The sequence below is a fragment of the Eupeodes corollae genome, chromosome 2, assembly GCF_945859685.1.
Source record: "Eupeodes corollae chromosome 2, idEupCoro1.1, whole genome shotgun sequence".
Lineage (NCBI taxonomy): Eukaryota > Metazoa > Arthropoda > Insecta > Diptera > Syrphidae > Eupeodes > Eupeodes corollae.
This window is the reverse complement of record NC_079148.1, coordinates 81,789,957-81,800,661: the sequence shown is the minus strand read 5'-3', so window position 1 is coordinate 81,800,661 and position 10,705 is coordinate 81,789,957. Positions and strand designations below refer to the sequence as shown.

The window sequence follows — 10,705 nt, the reverse complement described above, 5'->3', positions numbered from 1 at the left end:
ATAGTATAGAAACCAGCACAGCACCCCACCAGTCAGGCAACCATCATCGGTTCATCGCCGTTGTCATCATTTATATCGTTCTTTACTTCTTCGCGCTGTAATTATGTTTGTTTCTCCCCTTTTTCTGAGTTTTGTTTCGTTTTGTCTGCTCACACACTCATCTGTTATTTGGAGAGTCTTTGGAAAAGGCATAAAAAGAGCAACATTTATAGGTTCAAAGTCATTGCCCATGATGCAACTAATGTAGTAACATCTTTACCCAATTACCATCAAGTTTGGGAAAGCCTTGTTTCTTGTCTGCTCCCAATTTAGTGTATTTTGTTCTTGTTTTGTGAAATTTCATTATATTGGATTAATTCGGTTCTTCCTTAAAAAAATTGTGTATTAATAAATTTATATAAATGATTAGAACTTTTTCGGTGGAGTTTTGTGTGGAGCTTTAGCTTTTTACAATCATAATAACGATTAAAAAAAGGGATTATTTTGAGAAATCAAAAAGAAGTGAAGCTGTGAAAAAATCACAATTTATTTATACAAGCAGGATTATTAAAAAGAATTGAAGACAAACATTCTTGAAGGTCAGCTACTGGAATCATATTGGATATATATATCACATTTTACTTGAACTGCTGTAAGTAGAATAAATTAATTCATTAATAAAAACTGATAGTTAAAGGAAAAAACTTACCTAAAATTGACAAATATTTCAAAAAAAAACTATTAAAATAACTGTTATAATAAAGTAACATATGTACTTTATATTTTGCATTCAGGTGATATTAAAAGCAAGACGGAAATGGCTAAACAAAAGAGCTGGTTAACAAACTCTTTTTTTAAGCAAATAACGTTTATGCTTTTGTTCAATCATTGAAAGCTCCTGGAAAGTTAGATTTGTATTATCTACAATTAATATTGCGAAAACTATTATTCTTTTGGAAAAATCTCAAAAACTTAGTGCTCTTAATAATAAAAAACAAAGGAACTTTTGAATTTTTTTGAATTAAAGAAACTGAATCTGATTCGTTAGGTTCCAATTAAAATATGTACGCAAATAAAATTAAGTTATATCGCAAGGGTATTCATTTAAGTTAGCTTTATGGATTCGAAATAAGTTTGAAAATATATAAAAAAAAAACAATTTATAGTTAAATTAAACTCGATACAGAATTGTTTTTCGCTTTAAAAGACTTCCAACAGTAAAGGCTTCATTAATAAAGTTCAAGTTTGAGTGGAATGTTATGAAATTTAAGTCAATTAAGGAACTTTCTATTGTAAAATTTTTACATATGCAACTTTATGACCTAAAAATAAAGAACTTATCAATCTACATATCTCTCGTATCGACGAATCCCTTCTTCCTTGGATAAGAAATTATCTTGTGAACCATTCATTGTTTTTGAATGATTTCAGTTTGAAAACCCATAGCTCAAATGCTTGTGTCCCGCTCCCTCCTCATTTTTATAAATTATCTTTTGTCTGCAACTTCTAATCCAATTAATTGTTTCGATGACGATAGCACTCTTAGCTTTCATATTAAGTTAACATCAAGCAATTGCTACAAGTTATTGCACAGTACTATGTTCACATCATTGACAGAAACAAATGTCAGTAAAAGTAAACTTTATTCACAAATTAAAGTTATCACTTTTTTGATTTTTTTGTTTTCACAAATTAAAGCTATAATTCTTGAGTTTGAAATATTTAAATGGTAAGTATTATAATAATATTTATAATTAAAAAGAGGCTGGGATGCGACCCACACTGATAACTTTCCATCCCGTCTGTCGATTTGTCTTGCTTAAAAGTTTGTCTATATGTACTAGTATCGATTTTACCAAATTTGCGTACTATTTTTTATAGATTTTATTTTTTATGAAAAAACGGACTGTTGGATTTTTATATAAAAATCACTGAACATTGAAAACAATATTTTCTGTAAAATAAAATAAGTTTGAAGCCAATATTTTGAATTTTTGAAAAGCTATTTGAGTCGAAAGTAAATGTTTACCAAGTTTTAGTATTAATTCTTTTAGAGTTTTATTTTTTGTAAAAAAACCGTCAATTCGATTTGCTTCAAAATTCTATCGAATGTTCAAAACAATATTTTTTATCAGATAAAATTAGTTTGAAGCCAATATTTTATGGATTTCAAAAGATATTTGAGTCGAAAATCAATTTTTACCAACTTTTGTTAAATTTATTTTAGGTATTTAATTTTTTGTACAAAAACTATCAATTCGATTTTTTTCAAAATTTTACTAAATGTTAACAACAATATTTTTTGAAAGATAAAAGTAGTTAAAAGAAAATATCTACAATTTTTGAAAAGATATTTGAGTCGAAAATCAATTTTTACCAACTTTTATAAATTTTTTTTAAGGTTTTTATTTTTTGTAAAAAAACTGTCAATTCGATTTTTCTCAACATCTTTCAGAATGCTTAAAACAATATTACTTATAAGATAAAATAAGTTTAAAGTCTAACTTTCAAGTTTTTGAAAAGATATACGAATCCATATTCAATTTTTACCAACTTTTGTTAATTTTTGTTCGGTTTTTAATTTTTTATAAAAAAAACTGTCAATTCGATTTTGTTCAAAGTTTTACTGAATTTTGACAACAATATTTTTTGAAAGATAAAAGTAAATTAAAGCCAATATCTCAAAGTTTTGAAAAGATATTTGAGTCGAAAATCAATTTTTACCAACTTTTATTAATTTTTTTTAAGGTTTTTATTTTTTGTAAATACTGTCAATTCGATTTTTCTCAAAATTTTATTGAATGTTGAAAACAATATTTCTTATAAGATAAAATAATCTTGAAGCCTAAATTTCGAGTTTTTGAAAAGATATTTGAATCGATATTTAATATTTACGAACTTTGAGTAATGTTTTTTTTAGATTTTTATTTTTTATAAAAAAAACTGTCAATTCGATTTTTCTCAAAATGTTATCAGATTTTTAAAACATTATTCTCCGTTGCTCAAAATTGTTTTGGAGATGAAATCATATGTTAGTCGTTAAATTTAGGAGGACACAAATTTTTTTTTTCACTTTTTTTGATTTAGAAAAAAAACCGTTAGATATATTTTTTTCAAAAAATATACATCTTTGAGATCACGTCACAGTCTATTATATAAAATTTAATTCAAGTCTCTATCGTTTTTGGTTCGTAAGATATTTAGGGTTAACCAAAATTTTCACCTTTTTTTCAAACTACTATGGTAAAAAAACCACCCACGCAATTTTCTTGAGAGCCCTTTCTGCATCTTTCTGCCTTATTATCTGTATAACAAAATTTAGTTGAAGTCGATATCTTTTCTGGTTCTTGAGCTATGGACCACGAAAAAAACGTCGCGAACGTACGGACGTACGGACGTACAGACGTACGGACGTACGGACGTACGGACGTACGAACGTACGTACACACGCACGCACAGACATCTTTCTAAAAATCTTTTATTTCGACTCTAGGGACCTTGAAACGTCGAGAAATGTCAAAATTTTCAATTTGACAAATCGGACCCATTACAATAACTTCCTATGGGAAGTTAATAAGAAAATCATCCTAACTAATGCGAAAACATCAAACCTTAAACATTATATTTTAACAAGAATATAGTTTAATTCCTTTCGTTCCATATATTTTTTTAATTGTTCACTTACTTAAGAGTAGTTTCAAACATTATTGCTACTATTAAAAAAAATGTTTGTATTATCTACAAATAGTTTAATTTTCAATAAGGTATACAATGTTCATAAGAAATAAACAAAATTGTATCATAACTGACTGTCCTCCCCTCTGCGTAGGCTCTTTGATGTAAACCAACTTGTTTTTCTGTTTAAGGAAAAGCAAACATTATGCACAAAAAAAATTCATGGATTTAATTTTCAGATAACAATCATTCCTTTAATACTTACAAAAAAATACCCATCAAATTGAAATTGAAAGATTGAATTCTATCCAATAATTTTTAAATGGGGATTACATGCTGTAATTAGTTTCATTTCTATTGATCTTTTAAAAACTTTTAAAACCAATAAGTGGGTATAGATAAATATATACAACAAATACATTAAAAGTAGTCTAACTTTGCACTAATTCTTCAGAATTATATTTCAACCAACCAAAATTTGTGTATGAATTTAAGCGTTGTGTTTCTTTTGATTCATCAGCGCAATCAAAAGAAAGAAAAGTTCCTTTCCTTGAAAAACTGAATAACGAATTTAATGTTTAATAAAATATACATACTTGAACTTAAGCTTTATTATGGACAGTACATACATTGACATTTTTTAAAGTGCTGCATTACTGTTGATGCGACACTGACAGAATGTGATATTACTGCCCTTTTTTTGGAAATTTAAGTGATTATATGGGTCGTAACTTCTTTAACATGCGAATACTTGCGTCCCTTTTTTCTAAGTTCATTTAAACCTTGACTAATTTTCATTGTCATTGCAATGCCTACGAAATATCTTGGAAAACGCGATCATCACATGGTATATTTTACTAATCATTGTTTAATGATGAGTCATAATCCGTGTAGAATAAAATGTTTCAGAAATCGAATAATTTCTTACGTCAAAAAATATTAAAAGGAAGTTGACCAAAATACCCGATGACTTGAGCCATTCTTCCTCCTTAAAAATTATTGAAAGTATCTGTAAATTGTGCACTTAATCCAGTTCTCAGCATGAAATTGACAGTAATTAAAGTTCATTCCAAAAACAAGGCAAATCTTCTTCTCATTCAAATTATCGACCAATAGCACTAACGTCCCGTCTTTCTAAGGTCATGGAAACGCTGATTAATTATCAACTTAAGAAATATCTTTAGGAACGAAAGCTTCTTAATGAGCGGCAGTATGGCTTATAAAGCATTACCGAACAGTGGAACAAATCTCAACACAGTTTTGGAGAAAGTAAGATTATTGCATGCTTTTGGTATCGACGAATCGCTTCTTTAGAAATTTTCTTTCGAACTTTATAATTTATCTTTCGAACCGTTTAATTCAAGTTGTTTTTAACAATTTCAATTCTGAAAGCCATAATATAAATTCTGGTGTGCCCCAGGGCTCCGTTTTGATTCCGACCCTTTATCTCATTTTATAAATGATCTAATGTTTGCAACTTCTAATTCAATTAATATTGTTGACGATAGCACTCTTTAGCTTTTCATATTTTTTCCAGACTCAAATCCTTCTTCTTCGGATGTGGAACTGCAACGACTAAATATGATGAGCTGATTAAATTCTGACCTGCACAATATTGTATATTAGGGAATAAGAAACCGTTGAATTTAATGCTTCGAAAACCCAATGCTGTCTTGTATCGTTGAAGCAAGATATACCCTCCTTGCCACTATCTATGCGTTGCACTTGCATCAACTAAACTAAAAATGTCGATATCCTCGGTATGTGCATCAGTACCTCTTGTGAAGCGATCACATATGCAATGTCGCCAAAAATGCTGCAAGATGTCTAGGTTCTTAAGACGATGTAAGAAATTTGTCTCTATGTCTGATCTGGTTACAATCGACAAAACCTATATATGTATGTACGTCCAAAACTTGAATAAAGCTCTCATCTCTGGGCTAGTGCCCGATTAACTTATTTAAGCCTCTTGGACGGTATTCAAAAAGAGCTTTCAAAAATGATTAACATCATCAACTCAATTACGTCACTCGAACGTCGTCCGAAAGTTTCTTGTCTCACGCTTTCTTACCATTATTTTATAGGGCTATGCTCTAGTGAAACAGCCAGTTCCATTTCACTTCTAAAACAATTTAACCTTTTAGGAATATCCATCAGTTTACCCTTGAGCCCAACTTCGTCCGTACTATATGAAGTACAAATGTGGAATGCCTTGGCACGCACTATCTCTCCCTGTCATTGCAATGTTAAAGAATTTGAAATCAATGTATACACTGAAACCTACTATCCAACCTTCGCTCTTTCCTAATGCTCACACTGTGTTTTTGGCACATTAGGTATATTAAAGGTATACAAAACCCTTTTAGTGTGGACTAATTATTAAAAAAAAATCAATAATTTGATCTGAACCAAAATCAAAATTCCTGCAAAAATAATTACACTTCAATACCATACATTTATACATTCATGCATAAGTTTATCGTAAAAAAAAGCCGGCAAACACACACTTACCTGTCATCATATAAATAGATAACGTCAATCACACACACACTGAAAATTCCGGTCAATGTAAATTATAAAGAAAGGTCTTGCAGCGAAAACTCTCTCACAAATTCAGTTTTTTTATTTTCGTTTTTTGTTTTCTCGATCGGGTGACCCAAATACAGATAATTATTATACCCACCATCACAGTTTTTATTCCCATTCCCAGTCATTCTTGTTGCATAGATGTAGAATAAGCCCATCAGGCAGTTATTTAGAGTTTCAGACTGGTTTCCCAAAAGTGGTAAAAGTAACAGGAAGGGATACAGTCAAAGAAAGCGTCACCATTACGTTGCGATGTATTCTCCATCGTAGTCAGCGTCTTCGTCATCATCACTTCAGCTTTGCATTTAGTTTTTCGTTCCAAAGTTGTGAGACTTCTGTCGAAAAAGGGTATTTACTGCAACAGGGCCGCTGGCAGAATAAAAGAACTTTCATAAAACGAATAGATTTGTCTGTCCCGATTAAATTTAAAATCAAGAAGGCCCCATAACATGAGCGATGGGACTCAATAGTTATAAAACTATTTCCGGAGTGTTTGTAAGTAGGTAGATTATACTTGTATGTATCCGATGTCCTACAAATGAACTAAACATGAATAATCATCGTCAGTGCTTCTAGTTTAATGTTGCTTTCTACTTCGACAATATTAAGTTGTATGTTTCACGATTCCCACACGAAATTGTCTTGTGTAAGTAGAAAGAAGAGCTAAATTATATACATACATATACATATATGAATTTTTTTTTAGTAAAATTAGCGAAGATATAATATTGCAGAAACATTTAATCTTGACAGAAGACTCAACAAAATTATTGCAAGCGTTGTTTACTATTGTGCTAGTTATATCAATGAAAGCCTCCACACATTAACCCTTAATACATTGGATTTGATTTAAAGTAAAATATTGCATCCATATCATACTTGTGTCATGTTTACTCAGTGAGGGAATTTTAAAATTATAGCCGTGTGCAAGATTAATATAGAGAAATATCCCTGTACTTATTATTGAGCAAATAACAACTTTACAAGCCCCTGGAATCTGATCAAGATAGCCCTTCACGATGAAGATGCTCGCCGAACTTGCTCGTTTGCCTATAATGGCTGAAACACAAACATGCTTCAGCTTCGGCTTCGTCTGCGTTACGATGGGCCTGTTTCGAGGTTGCTTTGAATGACATTTATAAAATGACACTTCTGTCATTAGCAGCTGGTATTTTTTCTCAAAAGTTTGTTTCGATTTTTCGTGCAGTAAAAGATATGAATTTTGAAATCGAAAAAAGTGAATTTATCTCGGAAGTAGCTTACACCAGCCTATCGTGAGTATGTTCAGCTATTGGACCAAGAAGAATCGCAGACTGAGAGACGTTGGTGGCTCGGGGAGCTAAATTTTCGTAGTTCTTCAATCTATGAGGAGTTCTTTTAAACTTTTTTTTTGTTCTACAAAAATAAAACGTTTTCAAGAAAAAATTGTACAGTTATTCTATGTATAATAAATTACCTTACGATTGTCAAACGACACGTTAGGTAAAAGATTCATTGTGATAGTATGCATGAAACTGGCTGAACTCGTAAAAGTCAGGCAAAGCCGAAGCTGAAGCGTGTTTGTGTTTCAGCCATAAATCCCTCCTTGGCAAACCACATTTATTGATAAATCAATTTGTTCTTGTATTTCACAAAGTGAATAAGAGCGATAAAAGAGCGCAAGCAAGTAAGCAAATTCCTTAACAGTTCAAGAAATCTAATATTTTCTTAATAACCTTGAAAAAACTTTTGTAATCCAAACTTTTCTGTAGCATTCTACAGAAGAATTTCTTTTAGAAACGGGCGCTTAAAAGATGTAAATCAATAGTTTTAGAAACTCACGAAACATTATTTTAATAAGTAGAACCAACATACCAAGTATCGGCGGATATTATACTTAGGTAAGCTTCTATAACCACAATAACAGATACATTTTTTGTACAAAAGCAAAACCACGTTTAACCAATGCGGAACAAAATATTTCCATTTGAACTGTTCCTTTTTTATGGAAAGCACGACATGTTCGCACTTATATGTTTATTCACCTGTAAATGTATATCATTACAAGATAAATTAATTCCATGTTCGAACAGAAGTTATTTCCCATAATGGAAATCCTCAATACTGTTCAAGTTTGTAAGTAATCGGTATTTGCTACAGATACTATGTAGAATAAATAGTTTCCCATTCATGTAATACTTTTGCATAGTATCGAATAACACGTCATAGAAAAGTCAAAACAGAAAAGAGGATGTAAAAATGCTGTTCCGTTATGAATAATACCACACCATAATGACCGCAACGACATCATCTTCATCTTCGTCATTGGCATCTCATCATCATAATAATAAGACCATAAAATCCCAGTTACGTTCCTCTAGCCACACGATAGAGTTTCATTTTTATGGAAAAATCGAAAGACAAAGTTTCTGGATGGATTGTGGTCTGGATAATGTATTCACCCAATTGGAGCTCATTGATCTTGTTATGTTATATTTTTTTAACCTACAGACACTATCTTCGCTCGATCAAAATATTTCATTATAAGTTCTGGTATGGCTGCGTAACATCTAGTTTATGGGTATAAGTCTTACAATTAGTCTCAGATATGGGTTTGATATGGGCATTAATTGGACCCTCCAGAAAAATATTTACTTCAAAAGTTAAGTATCAATAAAATGTGGACAAGTTAGACTATCAAGTAAACATTATAGTATACATGAAAAGTTGGTTATGTTTAGATTATGCGTAGTTAAATCAATGAATTTCTATTCAAGTTTACACATTATCACATTATAAATAAAATCTTCAAAATTTAAGCTTTCACTGTACACAAGGCAAAACAAACATGCGTATTATCAAAATAATAACAAGAATTGAAAACGTACGACCACGCCACTTATATAGGGTAATTGCGGGAGAGATGCCGCGCTTTTTTAAAAATTGATGTAATTTTTTATAAAAGTAAAAAAAACACAATTTTGCAAAAACAACTTAAAAATGGATTTATTTTCTACCATTATAAAACATCAAAATAAAAAGTTATAAATTATTTCATAAATATTAATAATAATATAAAATATATTATGTGTGCCATCTCTCCCGACATGTGTGGGAGAGATGCCGCATATTAAATTCATTGAATTTGTATGTTATTTTTATTTTGTTTTATCTCCAGCATGTTTTTTTCGTTCCTCATCACGTCCACAGTCTGTGCAGAGGGAAAATTCCGGGTTTGTCCATTAAATTGTTTTCAGTTAAAACTTTGTGAAGAACTTCAAAAAAGTCATTTGCTGCCGATCGATTCATACCCTGAGCGCGGGAAAGGGAAAGCCCTTCGGATTGTCTTAATGAAATGTCTTTATTCCTTTCCAAAAAGGAGGCAAGCCATGCATATACAGCTTTTTTTTTTAGTTGAGTTAAATTTGTGTTTGATATTCATTTTCTCCGCTAGCTTAAACGCCAAGCTCCTAATTCCTTCTCTGTCAACACCAAATCCTGCAGCCGCTAATTTTTTTATGTGATCTGCTAGCTTTCTTTTATTTTCTTTTCCAAGAACACCTGTCAATAGATATACAAATTACCTTCATATACCTTCACAAAGTTCAATAACTAATTAAGTAAATAATTACCCATAAAGCCTAGTGGTTTCTTTACAAAATTTCCATCTTTTAACCGTCTCGAAAGAGTTCTAGCCGGTACGCCAAACAATTTTTCGGCTTTCCGAACGGACATCCCATCTTCAATGCTTTTTCGAGCATCCTCCAATGCCTCTTCGCTCCAACTTCCTTGGTTTGTTGTTCTTTTATATTTTCGTGGCATTTCTTATTCCTATATTAAATTTTAAATGCAAAATAAACAATTTAAATATGCGGCATCTTCTCAAAAAAAAAGTGCGGCATCTATCCCCGTAGTGAGGGAGAGATGCCGCACCACGTTTCATATCGAAAAAAAAAACGAAAACTACAAAAAATCACACCAACCACTTCTTTAGACACTATTTAATGACACAAGATACTTACACTTGAGAAAACACGCGAGAACTTGTTTTTGGATCCACAAACTGCAACATACTGAAAAATTTCCATAGTCTAAAAGGGTGCGTAAAACAAAAGAAAGAAAAAAACTCGCGTTACATATTCTATGCAAGTTGTTTTTTTGTGTACGTTTTCTTTTGAGTACTTTATGAACAGAAATAAAAAAAAAACAATTTCCGTGGATGACTAGATGTATGAGTTTGGTTGAGTGCGGCATCTTCCCCGACGCGGCATCTCTCCCGCAATTACCCTAGTTTATAGTACAACATTTTTTTACAACTTGTATTATTTCTCTACAATAACATTTAATTTAATATTAAATTCACAGCCACTTCAACTAAGTGATTTATCAATCAATTTTATTTGTAAATCCTTGTTTTTCATATACGCGTATTTAAACCAAGTACAAACGACCTTTGAATTACCGTGCACATAACAATAAATTACTG

At 31.1% G+C, this 10,705-nt stretch overlaps 1 protein-coding gene and 1 long non-coding RNA gene across 2 annotated transcripts in view; one reads left to right on the top strand and one right to left on the bottom strand.

Annotated features, from left to right (window-relative positions):
- The first annotated feature begins 235 nt into the window (after positions 1-235).
- LOC129946500 (uncharacterized) overlaps positions 236-10,705 on the top strand; it is a 60,763-nt gene continuing 50,293 nt past the window's right edge. The window contains exon 1 of the mRNA XM_056056715.1: positions 236-631. The gene's annotated coding sequence lies outside the window, so the exon portion shown is untranslated. The remainder of the gene's footprint in view (positions 632-10,705) is intronic.
- On the bottom strand, positions 9,398-10,478 carry LOC129946502 (uncharacterized). Its single transcript, XR_008781617.1, has 3 exons — positions 10,242-10,478; positions 9,852-10,050; positions 9,398-9,780 (listed from the first exon to the last, which is right to left on the bottom strand). It is a non-coding gene; the product is annotated as an uncharacterized LOC129946502 (long non-coding RNA).